Source organism: Gossypium hirsutum, chromosome A10 (genome assembly GCF_007990345.1).
Source record: "Gossypium hirsutum isolate 1008001.06 chromosome A10, Gossypium_hirsutum_v2.1, whole genome shotgun sequence".
NCBI classification, from domain to species: Eukaryota; Viridiplantae; Streptophyta; class Magnoliopsida; order Malvales; family Malvaceae; genus Gossypium; species Gossypium hirsutum.
In genome coordinates, this window is record NC_053433.1 from 43,368,804 (window position 1) to 43,388,520 (window position 19,717).

A 19,717-nucleotide genomic window follows, 5' to 3' on the forward strand; every position below is an offset into this window, starting at 1 on the left:
GAAATACCCCTGTAAGGTAAAATGACAGTTTTGCCCTTTTGGGTAAATGACTGACTTGGACTATGAATTTGGCTAATTTGACTGTGATTGTATGACTGTGTTTTAGCTAACTTGGCGGTGGTTATATGACTGATATGCTTTTAATATATGTTTAAAAGATTGTTGCTGAGCATGGTCATTTTGCATACACGTGTGGTGATTGAGCATGACATACACAACATATTGCATGGGGTTGGGACATTGATACGGAGAAAGTTCTGATAGGATCGCATGGGTTGCATGAGATGACTGTGGATCCAGTATGATCTGTTAAGGTCGCACGGGTTGCATGAGACGACTGTGGACCGATGAACGGCTTAGTGCTGCTTAATTTGGTTATGGCTCTGTGCCAACCTAAATATGGCTCAGTGCTATGTTGATTATGGCTTTGTGCAAATCGTATTTACCAGTGGCTATGTGCATATCATATTTATTGATGACTCTGTGTCGATCATATTTACCCATGGCTATGTGCCAAATATATTACCGTCACTGATGGCAATGTGCCGAACTTATTACAGTTACTGATGGCTTTGTGCCAATTATAATACCGCTACTGAAGGCTTAAAGCCGTATATGTACTAGCAGCTTTGCTGCGATTTTGGTTAGTATTGCAACCGGTGCTAACATTGTAAGTGTAGGGATGGCGTGGGTGAGTTATACCCCACAGGTAGTGCAGGGTTGGACGGAGGCAAGTGCAGGGTTGGATGGGATAGCATGCATCCATGTAGTCACACATTCTATTTTGTTACTGAGATGGGCTAGGCCCAATTGATTCTACTATGGGTTGTGACCCAAATGATAATGTAATGGGCTTTGGCCTACTTATGCTCTGAATTGGACTGTACTGTTACTGTTAAAGGGCTCTGGCCCAGACTGTTTCTATTTCTGTATATTGACTGTTACTCAACCCATTTTTAACTGTGTAGGTAATCCCCAGCCTTAGACAATTTGGAGCCACGAGGGACTCGGAGGTGGCCACACGACCGCAGTTTTTTTATGCTTAACTTTATTTTTATTTAAAATTTCGCTTTGGGTTTTGATTCTGTAATAAAGCCTCTTAAACTTAAGTTATTTTATTTGGGCTTTATTTATTTGATACTTAATTGATAGTGATAGAGCGCTGGTTTTCGAAAAGATTAACTATTTTCAAAACACCACATTTTTGCAACATTTTTAGATATTGCTTTCGTAACAAACAATGTTTTTAAAGCAAAGATGTTTTAAATGGTTAACAAATAATTAAATTAAAAAAAGGGGCTTTTATCTTTCAAGCGAGATTTCTTAATAAGACAAAGTTTTTCGAAAAAGCATTTTAATGTGACACACTAGATTCAATCATAACGTCTAGGCTGGGTTTGGGGTGTTACAAACCGACTAATCCAAGAACACTATAGATCTCACTAAGATTCTTGGGCTGCTTCTAATCCAAAATGGCCTCAATCTTCTTCGGATCAACATGGATAACCGACTAATCCAAGAACACTATAGATCTCATTAAAATTCTTCGGTTGCTCCCAATCCACAATGGCCTCAATCTTCTTCGGATCAACATGGATACCTCCAAAAAATACCACATGACCAAAAAACATAACTTCTCTAAGCCAAAATTGTCACATCCTAAAAATCGGGTTATTAGTAATTAGGTTAGTGAACTAAGAGTGGTCACACCCTGATTATTTGCACATTTGATAATAAATATCTAGTCTAGTGGTAAAGTTGTGGTGAATTTTTCCTTGAAGACCTAAGTTTGAATCCCTTCCTTAAATTATTTCCTATTTTGTGCAATTTTTCTTCAAACCTTAGTAAGTTTCAAGCTATGTTTTTAAATAAATGTTGTACAAGTTATAACAAGCAAGTTATCTGGCTTAGTGGTTAAATAGTGATAAAGCTACCAAGTCAACCACATTTGAATCCCCTTAGCTTTATTTTTGTTAATTTTTTAGCATTAAAAGCTTGGTCAAACCCCTGATTGCCACCCAAAAATTGTGGCCATGCAAGGGATATTCTTTCCTCCATAATCTCTCTTCTATCTTGTTTTCTCCCATTATTTCCCTCACATTTATTCTCTTCCCTTTTGACTAGTTATGACACCCTTTTTACCGTGTGTCGGCCTTATAACCACATTGCTCTCCTCCTCATAATTTTTTTGTTTGTTGTGATTTGAGCTGCCACTTTTCACCATAAAAACCACCTTTGTGCCGCCACTCTTATGTACTCGTCCACCTTTAAACCACCTTATCTCCACCCTAAACGACCATTGTTCTCCACAGTTTTTCTCCCATCTTTTCTCTCTATATCTCAATATTTTCTCTTCATTTCATTCTATTCTTTCTAAAGTGTTCATCACCATTTTTTTCTTTTTTTCTTCTTTTCTACATCTAAATTCAATCTCCTTGTATCATTGTTCTTTCTCACCATTTCAATTCATCGTTAGTAGAAAGTGTAAGTGTTACTAAATATTAAGTTCCCATCTTGTTATGAGATCTATAATATTAGTGTTTGTTGAATATTCATATGTTAATCAAGTGTTTATATTATATTGAAGGATCATAATTGGGCAATTGAATCTTTAGTGGATTAAGATCGAAGTGTTTTTGTTTGAAGTTGAAGAAGAGTAAGTAGTGTTCTCACAATCAAGCTATGAAACGTTTTAGATTCTTTCAAATTTGGTCATATATTTATGGTATTTAAACTGATTTCTAACTTTGATTTGTATATTAGTACTGATTTGAACTAGTTTAGATAGATATGAAAGTAAAGGTTGCGGTTTAGATCTGTTACAAGTTGGACGATTATTAAAGGTGTGTGTCTTTACCTTATGTAGTTGGTGATAAAATATTTCCAATGATGTTATTGTGATTTATATGTTATTTTCAGTAATGTGATTAAGTGATGGTTGGGAAGTGATAAAATGATTACTGATTTTGAGCCTCAGGTAAGTACTCTAATTTGATTTCTGTGATGATTAATTTGTTGATGATGATTAAATATGTTATCTTCTAACACTCAAGTTTTGTGACATTATTAGATGGTTTTGTTTCTATTAATCTAATCTCATAATGTGTGAGATGAAATTTTGATATTACCATAGTTGATCGCATGTTAAGCATGCCTATTGTCTTGATTCTATTTTGCATGCCATGTCACATTCCATGGGGTGGGGACGATATTGAAAGGAGAAAGTTTCTGATAGTTTAATGATATGCACTTTCGGGTAGTCTTTCCACATTTTTGTAGTAAATATGTGATTCTGATGGCATGTCTACATATATCTGTATTTGGCAGCTTGCCTGCAATTTCTGATGGCTTGTCCATAATTTTGGTGTGTTATTGGATGGATATGTTCTAGGAAACTCTTTTATGGAGTGTAACAGAGTTGGGTAAGAACTTTTCTAACAAATCCTACAATTTTTTTCTAAAAACACTACATTGATATAATTATGAATACTGGATTCTGCTAAATTAAATTGTATAAGTTCTCTATGTTATTTTGATTTGTATGCTATATTTCATGTTTAATACTTGAGTTAAGTCTCACACTAAGTTTTATAGCTCACCCCCTTTAGTTTTAAATCCTTTTAGATTTCTCGCAATGTTAGGATTTGATGGCAACATTTGAAGGAGTTCCTCAGAATTATTTTTAAATTAAAGTACTTAAAGTATATTTTGGTATTTAATCATTTTAGGATTGTATTAAATTTTTATATTGAATTGTGGCATGGGTAAGTTTTATTTTATTTGGGATTTATTTGGCATGCATGATATACTATTTTTCAACTGATTAACATTTTATCCATCAATATAATTGATCTCATTAAATTGATTTTTAAGATAAAAATCCAACTTTTATTCTTTTCTGCTACAAATATGAAAATTGGTTTATAAAGAAATTCAAGTAAACATGTAACTAAGTTTTCAAAAACATAAAGTTTTGAAAATAAAGTTTTATGCACAAATTGGTTTTAAACCCAACACATTTTTAATAAACTACGAGAATATCTCAAACACGTTTTCTTTGAAGCAAACAAAACTTTTCAAAATTGAATTTCGACATTTTATTATTTTATGAAGCGAATATATTATATCCAAAAAGATAAGCAGATGGTTTAAATATACGTCTTGAATCTAATTGTTTTTACAAGGTCATTTTGGTGGCTAATGTGGCCTTCAAATTTTGGCCATATCTTCTGGGTTAGGTTTAGGAGGTTACATTTAGTGGTATCAGAGTCCAAGTTCAAAACTCAAATAGTGGATTTTGTTTTGAGTCTACGCGCATGTTTTAAAGGGGTATTTTGGGAACCAAGCCACAAGAAAATTTTTACAATATTTTTAAAAAGTTAAATTCGACAACTTTGATGTCCTTTCTAAGTTAGTACTATTACTATTAAACTATTTAGTACTGTTACTATTAAACTGTAGATAAATATTAAAATTATTCTATTTAAAATTATAGATAGAATTGTATATTTAGATTGTAAACACTTATAAAACAATTAGACATTTTATTTCTAAAATATAGATTAACATAAAATAGTAGACTTAAGAAAATGATATGAAAACCTGAGATATGAGAACTTGTGGTATGTATTCTCAAGTAGCATAACGTTGAATAGCTCAAGATTATTCTTTTTCTATTGCAGGACTTGTTTCTAACCATGAGACAAATGACATCGTGAATGCATCTACCACTAAAGGAGGAAACCAAAAGACTAGGGATGACGTAGTGTCCCAAGTAATGTTTGGAATTTTAGGAAGAGTTTTCGAGACCTTGGTTGAGAGGATCAAAATAGTGGAAGAGAATAAACTCTCGGAGAGCGAAAAGAAGAAAAAGTTTAAGGTGCGGAATAAAAGGAAGTCTAGTCCTACTGGCCCAAATTTGTGACCTTGAAGTGGGCCAGAAAGGACAAACCACAGCAGAATGTTGTAAGAGCTAATATTGGAGGTTCTATTAAACCAGCGAGAAATTTTGGTTTGTAAGTATTGTAATAAGCGCTACTCGGGCGAGTTTTAAAGAAATTTAGAAACATTCCTGAAATGTGGGTCCGCAGAGCATCATGTTAGGGATTGTCTACGTCGTCATACTGTTTCGACTCAGAAGAGGAATCAGAGAGTGGTTTGTGTAGCTTGGTGTCAAATGGATCGAGACACATTCGACATCAACGCATGTTCTTTTATAACCCATTCTCATTTTTACCTTGCATTGATTGAGGATAGTTGTAAACTCGAAATTATATAGGGTTTTTCTATATATTTTTACCACCCTTTTGCTTAATAAATATGTTCATCTTGAGTAATTGTTATTAAAATAAGTGAATTTTACTTAATTAGTAATATTGGGCATGAATTTATAAAGTATGTGAAATTGTTCTTAATTACATGATTTTTGTACATATTTTATATTATGTCATGTTAATTTATTAATATGTGATTTTTCACTAACCATTGAAGATTTGATTAATGTGAATGAAACTTGGGCATGAACAAACCAATTCATGTGGGCACCAATACCATGCATCTTGGGTCATGAGGTTGATAATTTGACCCAATAAAATATTTGCTAAAAGATGGACATGTCTGCTAAATTATTGGACTGAGAAACCGTCCAACAAGGGGGAATTAAAGCCCAGTTTCGAGAAAAGTAGATGGCTGCCAAAAAGCAAGCTTTGGGGTATTCAATTGAAGGTCCTTAAAGTTGGAAAATAATTAGCAATTAGTCCAACAATTTTGTTGTTGAAACAGTCCACCTTATGGCTATTAATAGCCTTAGTTTGAATTCAAAATGAGGAAACTAAGTCATCCTCTTTTCCTTGAAATGTGGTCGGCCATTTGTGATAGAAAAAGAAGGAACTCAAATTCTATTTTTGGCAAACTCTAACCCGTAACTTCATCTATAAATACCATGCACCTATCACTTCACAAATCATCCCTCATCCTTCAACACTCATCTTGTAACACCCCTTACCCGTATTCGACATCGAAATAGAGTACGAGGCATAACCGGACTTATCACACAAACTTCATAAAATTCTGAGTCACAAACTTACGACCAAATTAAACTTTTCATACTTAATCACCATGTTACTATTATGAGCCTACGATGCTCAAAACATGCTTTGGAAGTAGTTTGGGACTGAACCGAGAACTTTAGAAATTTTTACTTCACTTAGAAAATTTTTCACCAAACAAGGGTCACACGCACGTGTAGGTATGGGACACAACCATGTGGGCAAGCTGTGTGGTCACACACGCCCATGTTCCTAACCCATGCAACTCTCTGTTTTCCACCCAAAAAAAAAATTGAAGATACATGGCCAAGTCACACGTTCGTGTGCTAGGCTATGTGTTCGATTTAATTATTTTGATTTTTCATAAAATAGGTGCAGACTTCACACACCCAGGACACACGCCCCTGCTTGAGGCTGTATCATCCACATGGATGAGACACAGGCCTGTGTCTCTGCTCGTGTGCTCAACTCTGAGCATTCTGTTTTGTAAAAATTAGGGTGCAGGGGACACACGGCCTACACACATGCCCATGGGGTAGACCGTGTGTCACACACGTCCTAGATACACGCCCGTGTGCCTACCCTTGTAGGCAAAATAAGGCTATTTACCAAGCCAATTTGCCACCCATTAATGCACAAACCTACACAACATAACATAACACCAAATTAAGCATATACATACAACCAAATTAGCCACAACCAAGACATCAACACAACACTCACATGCTACCATTTGTCGTACACAAACAACACATACTTATCACCTCAAATCAAGTAATGTTCTAGATCCATGAAAGGCATCATCAAATAAGTAGTAGCCAATTTTCAATGGTCTTATACAAAATGAACTATCAACCAATATGAGCCAACAAAATTGGCCAATTCAATTATGACACATAACAAAATAACCAAGTCCCCTATACATGCCATAACTCAAAATGTTGAAATCATTGGTACCAAAATAATTTTTGATAGTCTGAGTGGATCTCCGACAGTCTCTGATCCCCAAGCTAGCTTGGTGACACTATAAGACAAGTGTAACACTCCTAACCCGTATCCGTTTCCGGAGTAGGGTTATGAGGTATTACCAATCAATACACATCATTTAACCTACATAACTCATACATTTATGCATTCATATTCAAATACTATTTAACTCAATCATCTTGTCCCTTTATATGGCCTACAAAGCCTTAAACATGCTTTAGAAGTGGTCCGGGACTAAACCGATAGCATATGAAAATTTTGGAAATTTAGAAAAATTTCAATACTTTAAGGGTCATACGCTTGTATGAACAGGCCGTGTGCCTCACACGGCTAGTAGACACACCCGTGTCTTAGGCTGCATGGGAACAGGGTATACATACTGACTTGGGTCACACGGCGATCCACACGCCTATTTGTCTAGCCCGTGTGCCTCTCAAAGAAGCCACACATGCCTATATGCCAGGCCGTGTGCTAGGCCATGCCAAACCTGTAAGGTATACTGACTTATGCAACATGGCTAAGTCACATGCCCGTGTGCTAGGCCATGTGCCAATTAAGGGTATACTGAATTTTACCACACGGTCGGTCACACGCCCGTGTGTGAGACCGTGTGGAGTATACTGAATTCATTTTAATATCAACACCAAGGGACACACGGTCGTGTAACATGACCATTTGTCACACACGGCTGAGACACACGCACGTGTCTCTGCCCGTGTGGACAAAAATAGGCTATTTGCAAAGCCATTATGCCACCCTATTTTCACATGTATACACAAGCATAAATAGTAACATTTTTACAACCTAATTGCCAGCCATTCCATACATAGAATTCAACATAGAATTCAAATACCTAATTAAAATCATACATTTTCCATTCATAAGCGTACTACCTATCAAGGCAACATTTGCATGTTTCCATTTCTTCTACTACTTGCCAAAACAGACCAACACATAATATCAAGTTTAGCCAAATCACATGGCTTAGACTTATAGCACCAAATGTACCAAAATCACAATCTCAAATAGCCATAACTAACATCTTTATAACTATCCTATACATGCCATATTTATATATCCATAAGTTCAAAAGTTCCAATCGGCAACTGGATAGTGTGATGCGTAACTCTGACTTGTCCGATACGAACGAGCTATCAAACCTCTATAAAACATGGAAAAATAAACAGAGTAAGCTTTATAGCTTAGTGAGCCCGTACAATTCAGAATTAAACTTACCATTCATACATAATCAAGGAAATAATTAAGGTGTACTCAATTCAATTACAAAATGCCTAAGCACAAACATTCATCGCAAGTTAGTTACCTAAATACATGAAATCATCCATTAACTCGATATAGTTACTCAATACATTGCATCATATCAACTTCATATACATCATGTACATCATTTGTAACATTTTACTTTCAATCGTATAACAGTAATTCGTTTGTATAAACAGTACTTTACCATATCACAAAATTTATGCCCGTTGAACCTATTAGAATCTCGAGGGATACTCGGGTGATGCACATTACATATAAATCAGTAATACGTCAATTCATTATCATTTCTACTCTTTCGAGCTATGAATAGTAAGCTTCTCTTGAGTTGATGGATAGTAAGCACTATTGAGCTGAAACGATAAGCTCTGAAGAGTTGAATTAGAAAACTCCTACGAGCTGAGAACAGTAAGCTCTGAAGAGCTGATATATCAGTAAGATCATACGAGCTGTTGTGAGTCCACAACACATGTAGGATCTCGACGAAAATGGTAACCCTAGTGCCATGTCACTCATATCCTACAAATTCTTACGATTCAAACGGGGCTTCAGTAACAATTAAACTATATCAAAAAGGCATTCACATCCTAGGTATATCAACTACTCAATTATACACATTCATTACAATTATTTCAAGGATTTAAAAGTTTGATTTTAACTATACGAACTTACCTCGTATAGCTTGGATAGTAAATATCGGCTAATCGTCAACTTTTCCTTTTTCCTTGATTTAAACTCGATCTCGGCTTATCTTGATCTATATAATATCAAATTCAGGTTATTTAATTAACTATTTATGCAATTTAGTGGAAAACACATATTAGGGCTATTTTACACATTTCCCCTAAACTTTTACATTTTTACAATTTAGCCCTTATCACATAAAATTGCAAATTCATGCAATTTAGTACAACCCAAGCTTAGCCGAATTTAATACATATTACTAGTATCCATATTTTCAATTTATTCACACTTTTAACCACATAGTTTTACATTTTCACAAATTAATCCCTTTATGACATTTTTTGTCAAAAATCACTTTACAAAACTAGTTTAACTATCAACAATTATTCAAAATCCATCATTAACTATCAAATTACTCAAGCATTCAACAATGGAAAACATGAGAAATCTTTAGAAATTTCAAAATCTAAGGTACGGGCTAGCTAGAATACGAAGCAACAATCTCAAAAACGTAGAAATCATCAAAATCCAAGTTAAAATCACTTACCAATTTAACTTCTAGTGACTGAACCCTAGATGAGCAAAATTTTCTTCTTTTTCTTCTTTAGTTTCGGCTAAGTGAAGATGACAATGAAAAAAATAGGTTTTTGTTTTAATTATTTTATCATTTATTAACCATTTACCATTTTAACCTTAAAATTACTTCAAAATTTCATTTATGCCAAACCATTAACATCCACTAACATAGAAATGGTATATTGACCACTTAAGGAACTTTACTTTAATGTTCTATAGTATTTGACATTTTTAACTAATAGAACACAAGTTTTGCACTTTATGCGATTTATCCTTTTTATCGAATTAAGCATTCAAACAATAAAATTTCTTTACGAAACTTTCACACTATAATTATATCATGCTGTAAACTTTAATAAAATAATAAAATAAATATTCTGACCTTAGATTTGTGGTCCCGAAACCACTATTTCAATTTGACTAAAAAATGGGTTGTTACAACAAGGGAAAGGAAAAGGGAGTAAGCTATATAGCTTAGTAAGTTCCTATGCAAATAATAAGCATCATATCTAACATTTAACATACAATTAACATGATACCCATTGGCATAAATATTATTAAGATCTTGAAATCATAACTTACTCAATCATAACCTTATTGAGGGTACACCACATATCGAGCTCATTACATATGAGTTTTACGCACATACTTGACTCATCTCAAATTTGGATTTGCATGCAATTCACCTTTGACATACTCAGTAAATTACCCGTTGAACCACTTGGAATACGAAAGGATACTCGGGAATCTTGTACACATAGTACCATACCAATGCCATATCCCAAACATGGTCTTACATATGATCTCATATCGATGCCAATAGCGCAGCTATGGTCTGACACAAAGTCTCATATCGATGCCATATCCTAGATATGGTCTTACACGTAAATGTTAGTAACCCTAATGTCATGACATTTGTATCCTATCTATTCCTAAGATTCAATCGGGATTTCACGCTTGTCGAAACTTTGTCGAATACGTCCAAGGGTAAATCGTAATTCATACAATAATAAAGCATTTAAAACATAATTAAAACAATGCAGTATTTGCATACGAACTTACCTTGGTACAAAAATAGTAGAAATGGGGCCTAATCATCAAACAATTTTTTTCCCTCGATCCAAGTCCGAACCTCATTTCTTTTTTTCTATAGTACAAAATTTAACTCATTTAATATTCCAATTGTTCAATTCAGCCCAAAATTTATATTTTTACAAAAATTACATATTTCCCCTTAAACTTTAACATTTTTACACTTTGGTTCCTAGGCTCGTAACATGAAATGGATTCAATTTCTTTGATTCCCAAGATAGTCAAACCTCTTACATGCTTATAACAGCCCATATTTTCCATTCTTTCATATTTTTACTACTCATTTTATAACCTTTTACAATTAGGTCCCTTTTAGGTGTTTTGTCAAAAATTACTTAGCTAAACTTGTTTATTTAACATCAAACTTGCATAATCTACCATTAAACATCAAAATACACACATGTCTAACATGGGTCAAACCCTAGACCTTAATATTTCTCAAATTAGTGGTAGAAATAGATAGATCAAGTGTCAACAACTTCAAAAATGTAAAGAGCATTAAAAATGGGACAAGAATGGACTTATAATTGAGCTTGAATGTTGGACAAACCCTATCTATGTATCCTTTCAAATTTTTGGCACAATAGGGAGAATACGGACAAGGCTTTTGGCTTGATATTTGCCTTTTAATTCATTTAATTACTAAATGTAAAAAAAGCCCCTAACTTAAAACATAAAATTTCGCTTACCTCATGTCCATTTTTGTAAACTAACTTAAAAAATGGTCTAATTACCATCTAAGAACCTTCAATTTAAAGTTTCATAGCAATTCGACACCTCTAGCATATATAACTCAACTTTTGCACTTTTTGCAATTTAGTCATTTTAACTAAATTGAGTGCTCAAACGTCAAAAATTTTTAACAAAATTTTCACAAAATCATTTCATAAAACTGTAGACCATAAAAATATAATAAAAATAAGTTTTTCTGCGTCGAATTTGTGGTCCCGAAACCTCTGTTCTAACTAAGCCCGAAATCGGGCTATTACAACTCTCCCCCCATTAAGGATTTTCGTCCCCGAAAATCTTACCAGAAAATAGGTTTGGGTATTGTTTTCTCATAGCTTACTCAGGTTCCCACGTAGCCTCTTCAACCCCATGTCATTGCCATAATAATTTTTCTAGGGCTATACTTTTATTTCTCAACTGTTTAACTTTTCGAGCTAAAATCTTGATTGGTTCTTCACTATAAGTCATATCAGGTTGAATCTCAACTTCTATCAGTGAAATCACATGTGAAGGATCCGATCAATAATGGCACAACATAGACACATGAAACACATTATGAATCCTTTCTAACTCTTTCAATGAAGCTAATCGATATGCCTCTAACCCTATTCTTTCAATAATCTCATACGACCCAATGAAACGTAGACTCAACTTGCCTTTACGGCCAAATCTCAGAATCTTCTTCCACGGAGACACTTTTAGAAATATTTTATCACCAGTCTGAAACTCAATCTTTTTTCTTTTCAAATTTGTGTACAACTTTGGTAGTTATGAAGCGGCCTTCAAATAATCACGGATTACCTTTACTTTTTCTTCGGTTTCTCTAACCAATTCAACCCCATGAATCTGTCTCTCATTGAGCTCGGTCCAATACAATGGAGTTCGATACTTGTGACCATTAGACTGAAAACTATTGTTATAAGAAAATTCGACTAAAGGTAGATATTTCTCCCAACTACCTTCGAATTCTAAAATACAACATCGGAGCATATCTTCAAGAATCTGAATTACTCTTTCAAATTGATCGTCGGTTTGCTGATGAAACGCGGTACTAAAATTTAACTTCGTATCCAAAGCCTCTTGTAATTTCTTCCAAAATCTTCGAAGTAGACCTCGGATCTCTATCCGAAATAATAGAAATAGGCACTCTGTGCAATCTAACAATCTCAAAAATGTACAATTCAACTAACTTATCAAGTGAGAAGTCAGTGCATACTAGTATAAAATGAGCTTATTTCATCAATCTATCAACAACAACCCATACAACATCTTTCCTTTTTCGGAGTCAATGGCAACCTAGTTACGAAGTCCATCGTAATCTATCCCACTTCCACTCAGGTACAATCATTGGCTGTAGTAAACCTGAATGCACTTGGTGTTTGGCTTTTACTTGTTGACAAATCAAGCATCTCGAAACAAACTCTAAAATATCTCGTTTCATACCTGACCACCAATACACTTTTTTCAAATCATTATACATCTTTGTACTACCTGGTTGAACCGATGAATAGCCACTGTGTGCCTCGTGTAAAATTTTTTGAATAAGTTCATCATTTTTTGGTACACATACTCTATCCTATAACATCAAACGATCATCTGATCTGATCCAAAAGTCTATATCACTACCCGATTCACACTGAGCTCTTTTGGCTTGCAGCTCACATCATTTTTCTAAGCTTCACAAATCTGCCGAATAAATATTAGTCTAGCCCTCAACTCGGCCAAAATTGAGGCATCATTAGCCAAAGTCAATCTCGTATTCATAGCTCTCAAAGTAAACAAGGTCTTTCTACTCAAAGCATCTGTGACTACATTTGCTTTTCCCGAATGATAGTCAATCACTAGTTCATAATCCTTCAATAACTCGAGCCATCTCCGTTGTCGCAAGTTTAAATCTTTCTGAGTCATCAAATATTTTAAACTCTTATGATTAGTAAAGATATGACATCTCTCACCGTACAAATGATGGCACCAAATTTTCAAAGCAAAAACGATGGCGGCTAATTCCAAATCGTGCATCGGATAATTTTTCTCATGCGGTTTCAACTGTCTCGAGGTGTACGCTACCACTTTTCCCTCTTGCATCAACACAACCCAAACCATTCAATGAAGTGTCACTATAAATTACAAATTCTTTTCCCGATTCAGGTTTTACTAAAATCGATGCCTCAGTCAATAATGCTCTCGACTTCTCAAAACTTTGCTGACATTTTTCGAACCATTCAAACTTAACATCATTTTGCAACAACTTGGTCATAAGAGTAGCAATAATAAAAAATCTTTTAACAAAATGTCGGTAATATCTAGCTAAGCCTAAGAAGCTTTTAACTTCAGATACATTTTTAGGCAGTTTCCTATCAACAATTGCTAAAATCTTACTTGGATCAACATGAATACCATCACCTGAATCAACATGTCCCAAAAATCTGACTTCTCGGAGCCAAAACTCACTTTTACTGAATTTAGCAAACAACAACTTATCTTTCAAAGTGTGCTATATAGTTCTCAAGTGCTCAGCATGCTCGGTCTAGTCTCAAGAATAAATCAAAATATTATCGATGAACACAACCACAAACTTATCTGAATACGGTCAGAAAATTCAATTCATCAAATCCATGAAAATATCAGGTGCATTACTTAGTCCGAAATGCATAACAAGGATTTCATAGTTCCCATACCTTGTCCTAAAAGTAGTTTTTGGCACATCCGACTCTATAACTCTCAACTGATAGTAGCCAAATCTCAGATCAATCTATGAGAATACCGTTACTCCTTTTAACTGATCAAATAAGTCATCAATCCTTGGCAAAGGATACTTTTTCTTTATAGTCACCTTATTGAGCTGTCGGTAATCGATATAAAGTCTCATAGATCTGCCTTTCTTCTTTACAAATAACATTGGAGCACCCTAGGGAGAAAAACTTGATCACCTAAAAACCCTTATCTGACAACTTTTGCAATTGAGCTTTTAATTCTTTCAATTTAGCTAGAGCCATTCTGTACAGAGCAATAGATATCAGTGAAGTCCTTGGTACTACATTAATACCAAACTCAACTTCTCTAATCGGAGGTAACCCAGGCAACTCTTCTAGAAACACATCTGGATATTCACAAACTATTGGCACTAATTCAATTTTCAATTCAGACATCTTTGAATCCAACATATAAGCAAGATAAGCTTCACAACCTTTCTTTACATATTTTTGGGCATATATTGAAGAAATCACAACAGGTAACTCACCAGACTTATCTGAATCAATCTGAAGAGTTTTACCATTTTCACATTTTAGTTCAATAATCTTTCTTTTACAATTCACTACGGCATCATGTAGTGTCAACCAATCTATACCCAAAATAACATTGAATTCATCAAATGGCAACAACATTAAATCAGCTGGAAAACAGTGACCTCGAATCATCAAGGGACAATTCTTGCAAACTCTATCAACTAATACATGTTTTCTTAAAGGGTTTGACACTCTAATCACAAATTTAGTAGACTCAATAGGCAAGCTCTTACTAGCTACCAATTTCATACAAAAATAAGAATGAGTCGATCTAGGATCAATCAATGCTACTATATTAGTATTATAGAGAGAAAAGGTACCAATGATAACATCAGGAGATGTCATTTCTTCGCGAGCACGGATGGGATAGGCTCTAGTAGGTGCTCGAGCTTCAGATCTCACAGCTAAATCTTTCATCACACCTTTGCTACTAGTTCCATTTCCAGTATTTCTCGGTGGCCTACCCCTATTGGTAGTATTACTCGACCTTGCACTCTGAAATTTCTCTTTCTCAGCCATTTCAGGGCAATTTTCTCCTGAGAACCACACTTGAAACAAGGCTGGTCATTCATCCTACACTCACCAGGATGTCTTCTTCCACACTGCTGACATTTGGGTCTGTTAGGTCTTACATTACCCACACTTTCCATTGAAGTAGCTTAAGATTTAAAACTCGAGTATTGTTTCCCGCGGTCTCTGTGAGAATACCTAGCTGATACATTCAAATGGGAATACATTTCTTTAGATTTCATTGACTGAGATGGAAATGACTTACTCGTCAGTCTTTTCCTCGAATCTCTAGTTTCATAATCAGCTTTACTCTTCTCTTTATTCAACTCCTCAACCTTACAAAAATAAATTTTAAGGTTGTCATCTTCACCTAGCCGAAATTTAGCAAGAAGAAAAGCCATTTTCATAACTTCCATATTCGGCCATGGTGTTTTGAGTGCATGAGTTCATTTTTGAGGTTAGTTTTCAATGATTCTTACATTTTTGAGCTCGTTGTAACTTAATCTAGCTAGCTTGTACCTTCGTATTTGAAACTGTTATAGATATTAAAAAGTTCCATTATTGAATAATTGAGTTCTTCGTTATTAAATGATGGATTTTGGAGGTTTGATGATAGTTTTATTAGTTTTGTAGAGTGATTTTTGACAAAAATGCAAAATAGGGACTAAATTGTAAATTTGTAAAAGTAGTAGTTAAAAGTGTGAAATAATGAAAGTTTTGGGCTGTTAGAAGCATATAGGAAATTCAGCAATCATGGGTTATAGCCTAATTGTGTAAATTTTCCATTTTGTGTATAAAGGACTAAATTGCAAAGTAGTCAAAAGTCTAGGGGTAAATTTGTAATTTGCCCAAAATTGAATTTTTTCAGCTAAATTGAATTGAATGAAAATTAAATGAGTTAAATTGATATCATATAGATCAAGATAAGCAAATACCGGAATTAGATTAGGGGAAACGAAAGGTAGACGAGTAGTCAACGGTTATCCGAGCAACTCAAGGTAAGTTCGTATAATTAGAATCGAACTATAATATGCTTGCAATGGTTGAATTGAATGTTTATAATTCAACTACTTGATGATATATCGAATGTGTTATCGAGCTTTAGTTGAACTATAAGAATTCAATGGATATGAGTGACATGTTATTGTACTTACCGAAATGGTTGAGCTCCTACATTTGTTGCGAACTCACCATAACTCGTCTAAGCCACCCATTCAGCTCAAAAGATCTTTCTGTTCAGCTCAATAGGAGCTTCTCGTTTCCAGCTCAATCGAGCTCACCGTTATCAGCTCATGATGAGCTTATCGGCCATTCCTTGAAAAAGCATGTATGATGATGAATTAACGGATTATTGACATTGTTCACTCGATTATCCATTGAAGTACTAATAGATTCAATGAGCCTAAATAAATTTATATGAACAAGACATGGTTTTTGTATTAGTTGAATGACTAACATGTGATGATTAAGTGTAATTAGGTGATGGATTTATATTCAATTGTTGTCCTGTTATTATTGTATTTGATTTCTTTAAATGGTAAGTTTAATTCTGAATTATATGGGCTTACTAAGCTTAGAAGCTTACTCTATTTCTGTTTCTATGTCTTATAGAGGTTCGTTAGCTCGCTCGTTCTGGAGAAGTTGGAGTTGCGCTCACACTATCCAAATTTTCATTTGGTATTGTGAATTTCTGAACCTTTGTAAATATGGCATGTATAGGCTAGTTTGATAGTATAAGTTATGTGTTGGAACCATGTTTTGAGTAAGAATTGTATATAAGTTAAGCCATGTGATTTGGCTTATTTGGTACTATGTTTTGGTTGTATATATATGTGTTTAATCATGGTACATTTTTAGTATGATAATGTATGTATGAGATTATGCGATGGTAGTCTTGATTTAGGAGGTTAAATGGATGAATTGTATATGATGTTATATAGGTGCATGAACATGTGAATGGTAAGTTTGGATATAGCTTTATTTGTGTATTGAATTGGTTCATTTGGCTGCAAATTGAGTTGTTCATATGAGGTCAAATTTGAATGTATTTGTTTGTATTTTAGGGTGGCAAATTTGGCTAATCAAATGGCCTATTTTTGTCCACACGGGCATGTGTCTCTACCGTGTGCGACACACGGTTATGTTACACGGTCGTGTGTCCCCTAGGGTACCCTACGAATTAAAGTCAGTAAACCCTCCAGTTTTCACACGACCTAGACATACGGGCGTGTCTAGTGGTTGTGTGTGGCACACGGGCTGGCACACAGGCATGTGGTCAGCCGTGTGGCCAAGTCAGTAGGCTCTTTAATTTTAGCACACGGGTGTGTCTTGTGGCCGTGTGGATAAGTCAGTATGTATGCCCTGTTTTGCCACGGCTTAGACATACAGGCGTGTCTAAGCCTCACACGGCCTATTCACACGGGCATGTGACCTTTTAAAATTTGAAAATTTTCTAATTTTTTGAAACTTTTATATGATACCAAATAAGTTCCGAAAGCATATCGTATGCTCAATTTTATGTTCATAATGAAAGTGTATTAATGACATTTACTATAATGAGATGGTATTTTCAATTGTAATTGTTCTTAAATGAATAACAAGTCCGGTAATGCCTCTTAACCTATTCTGGCGACGGTTATGGGTTAGGGGTGTTATATTTTATTAGTATCAGAGCTACGGTTTAGTTAGTTCTAGGACTAACGTAGTTTATTTGAGTCTAGTTATATGTGCCATATATAAAATTACAATAGTGTGACGACTCTTGACGTTCTTGAATGTGTTTTTATACAATAATAGTGTGACAGCCCAAAATTGACCCTAGTCGGGAAGTGGTTTCAGGACCACAAAACCGAGTCATACTAATAATTAGCCATCATATTTGATGCTTATTATATGTATATATGCATGTGTGAAAATTTCATGCTTGAATTTTGTAAATTGTAAGTGAATTTTATTAAATAGGACTTATGTGAGAAAATTTAGAAATGTGCTAGGCAAATGTGAAGTGGCCTATTAATGCATGTTATGAAAATGATGGGTTTGCATGTCAAATTACCCAAAATGTGAGCTAGTGGCCGGCCATGCTATGGGTGGAAACATGTTGGGAACATGTTGGCTTAGTGTGTTATGTTAGAAAGAATAAATAAAAGGGTTAGTAATTAAGTAATGAAAAGGGAGGGGTGATGAAAATAAAGTTGTCTCATCCATCTCCCCCCCTCCATTTGCCGTAGCTAGACAAAGAAAAAAGAAGAAAGAGTGTGTTCATCTTCCTTACCTTCTTGCAAAGCTGAAACAAAAGGGGAAAGAGGAAGGAATTTGTCTAGGGCATTCGGCTATCTTGGAGGTTAAATAAGCTCGAGAACCTAAAGGAGAGGCGTCCAACAAGGGGAAATCGAAGGTTATCGAGTAGCCGACTTGGAATTATTTTACCCAACATAAAGTAAGTCATTAAGCATATAGTTTGTATTAATTTAAATGGCCATAACGTCTATGTAATGATGCTGAATGGAATGATAAATATATATATACATGTATGTATGTGGTGATGAAAGTGTTGAATGAAAAGAAAAGAGGTGAGATGTATTGAGTTGTTGATCTCAGCACTAAGAGTGCGGGTATAAACATTTATGATCATGAGATTAGCGCTAAGTGTGCGGGTTTAAATTGTACAGCACTAAGTGTGCGAGTTTGATTATGTAGCACTAAGTGTGCGAGTTTGATTATGTAGCACTAAGTGTGCGAGTTTGATTATATAGCACTAAGTGTGCGAGTTGATTATATAGCACTGAGTGTGCGGACTTAATATATACTTTTGAATCACTATGGACACTAAGTGTGCGACATTATTGAGTTGATCACGGACAGCGGATCGGGTAAGTACCTTGAGTTCGTGACTAATAGGCGTTATGTTTATATTTGAAGTTGAGCTTGGTAAGTTTGAACCTATGTGACAATTATAATTGAAGTCACGTACATAAGATTTATCGTGGAATAGGTGAAAGGTCGTTTAGTTGTATGATTGTAACGAAAATAAAATGATGTATGAAAATGCCTCGAATATCCTATTGATTAGTATATGGAATGTGAATGCATGACTTGGTATGAGATTGAACCGATAGGTTTGAGGAACTATGGTATGGTTCGATATGGATGGAGTAACTAGCCTCGTTCCATTTTGCTTCCTCTTGTGATAATGTTATTAATGGATGGTAGTGCATTGCTTATGACTTACTGAGTTATATACTCACTCGGTGTTTCCTTGTCACCTATTTTAGGTTTCTTGGACTCGTCTCTTTTTGCGTGATCGGGCCGTCATCGGAGTCATCACACCGGCTAGCAACTTTTGGTATCTTCTTTTTAGTCGGTCTAGGAGAACATTTCGGCATGTATAGGCTAATATGTTTTGTTGAAATTTGGTATGTAAACTTTTAGCCATGCGAAAATGGCATAAATGTTCGGTTGGATTTGGTTTTATAACGTTAGGTCGTAAGTCTTGGTAATTCGATTTTTATGCCATATGTCATG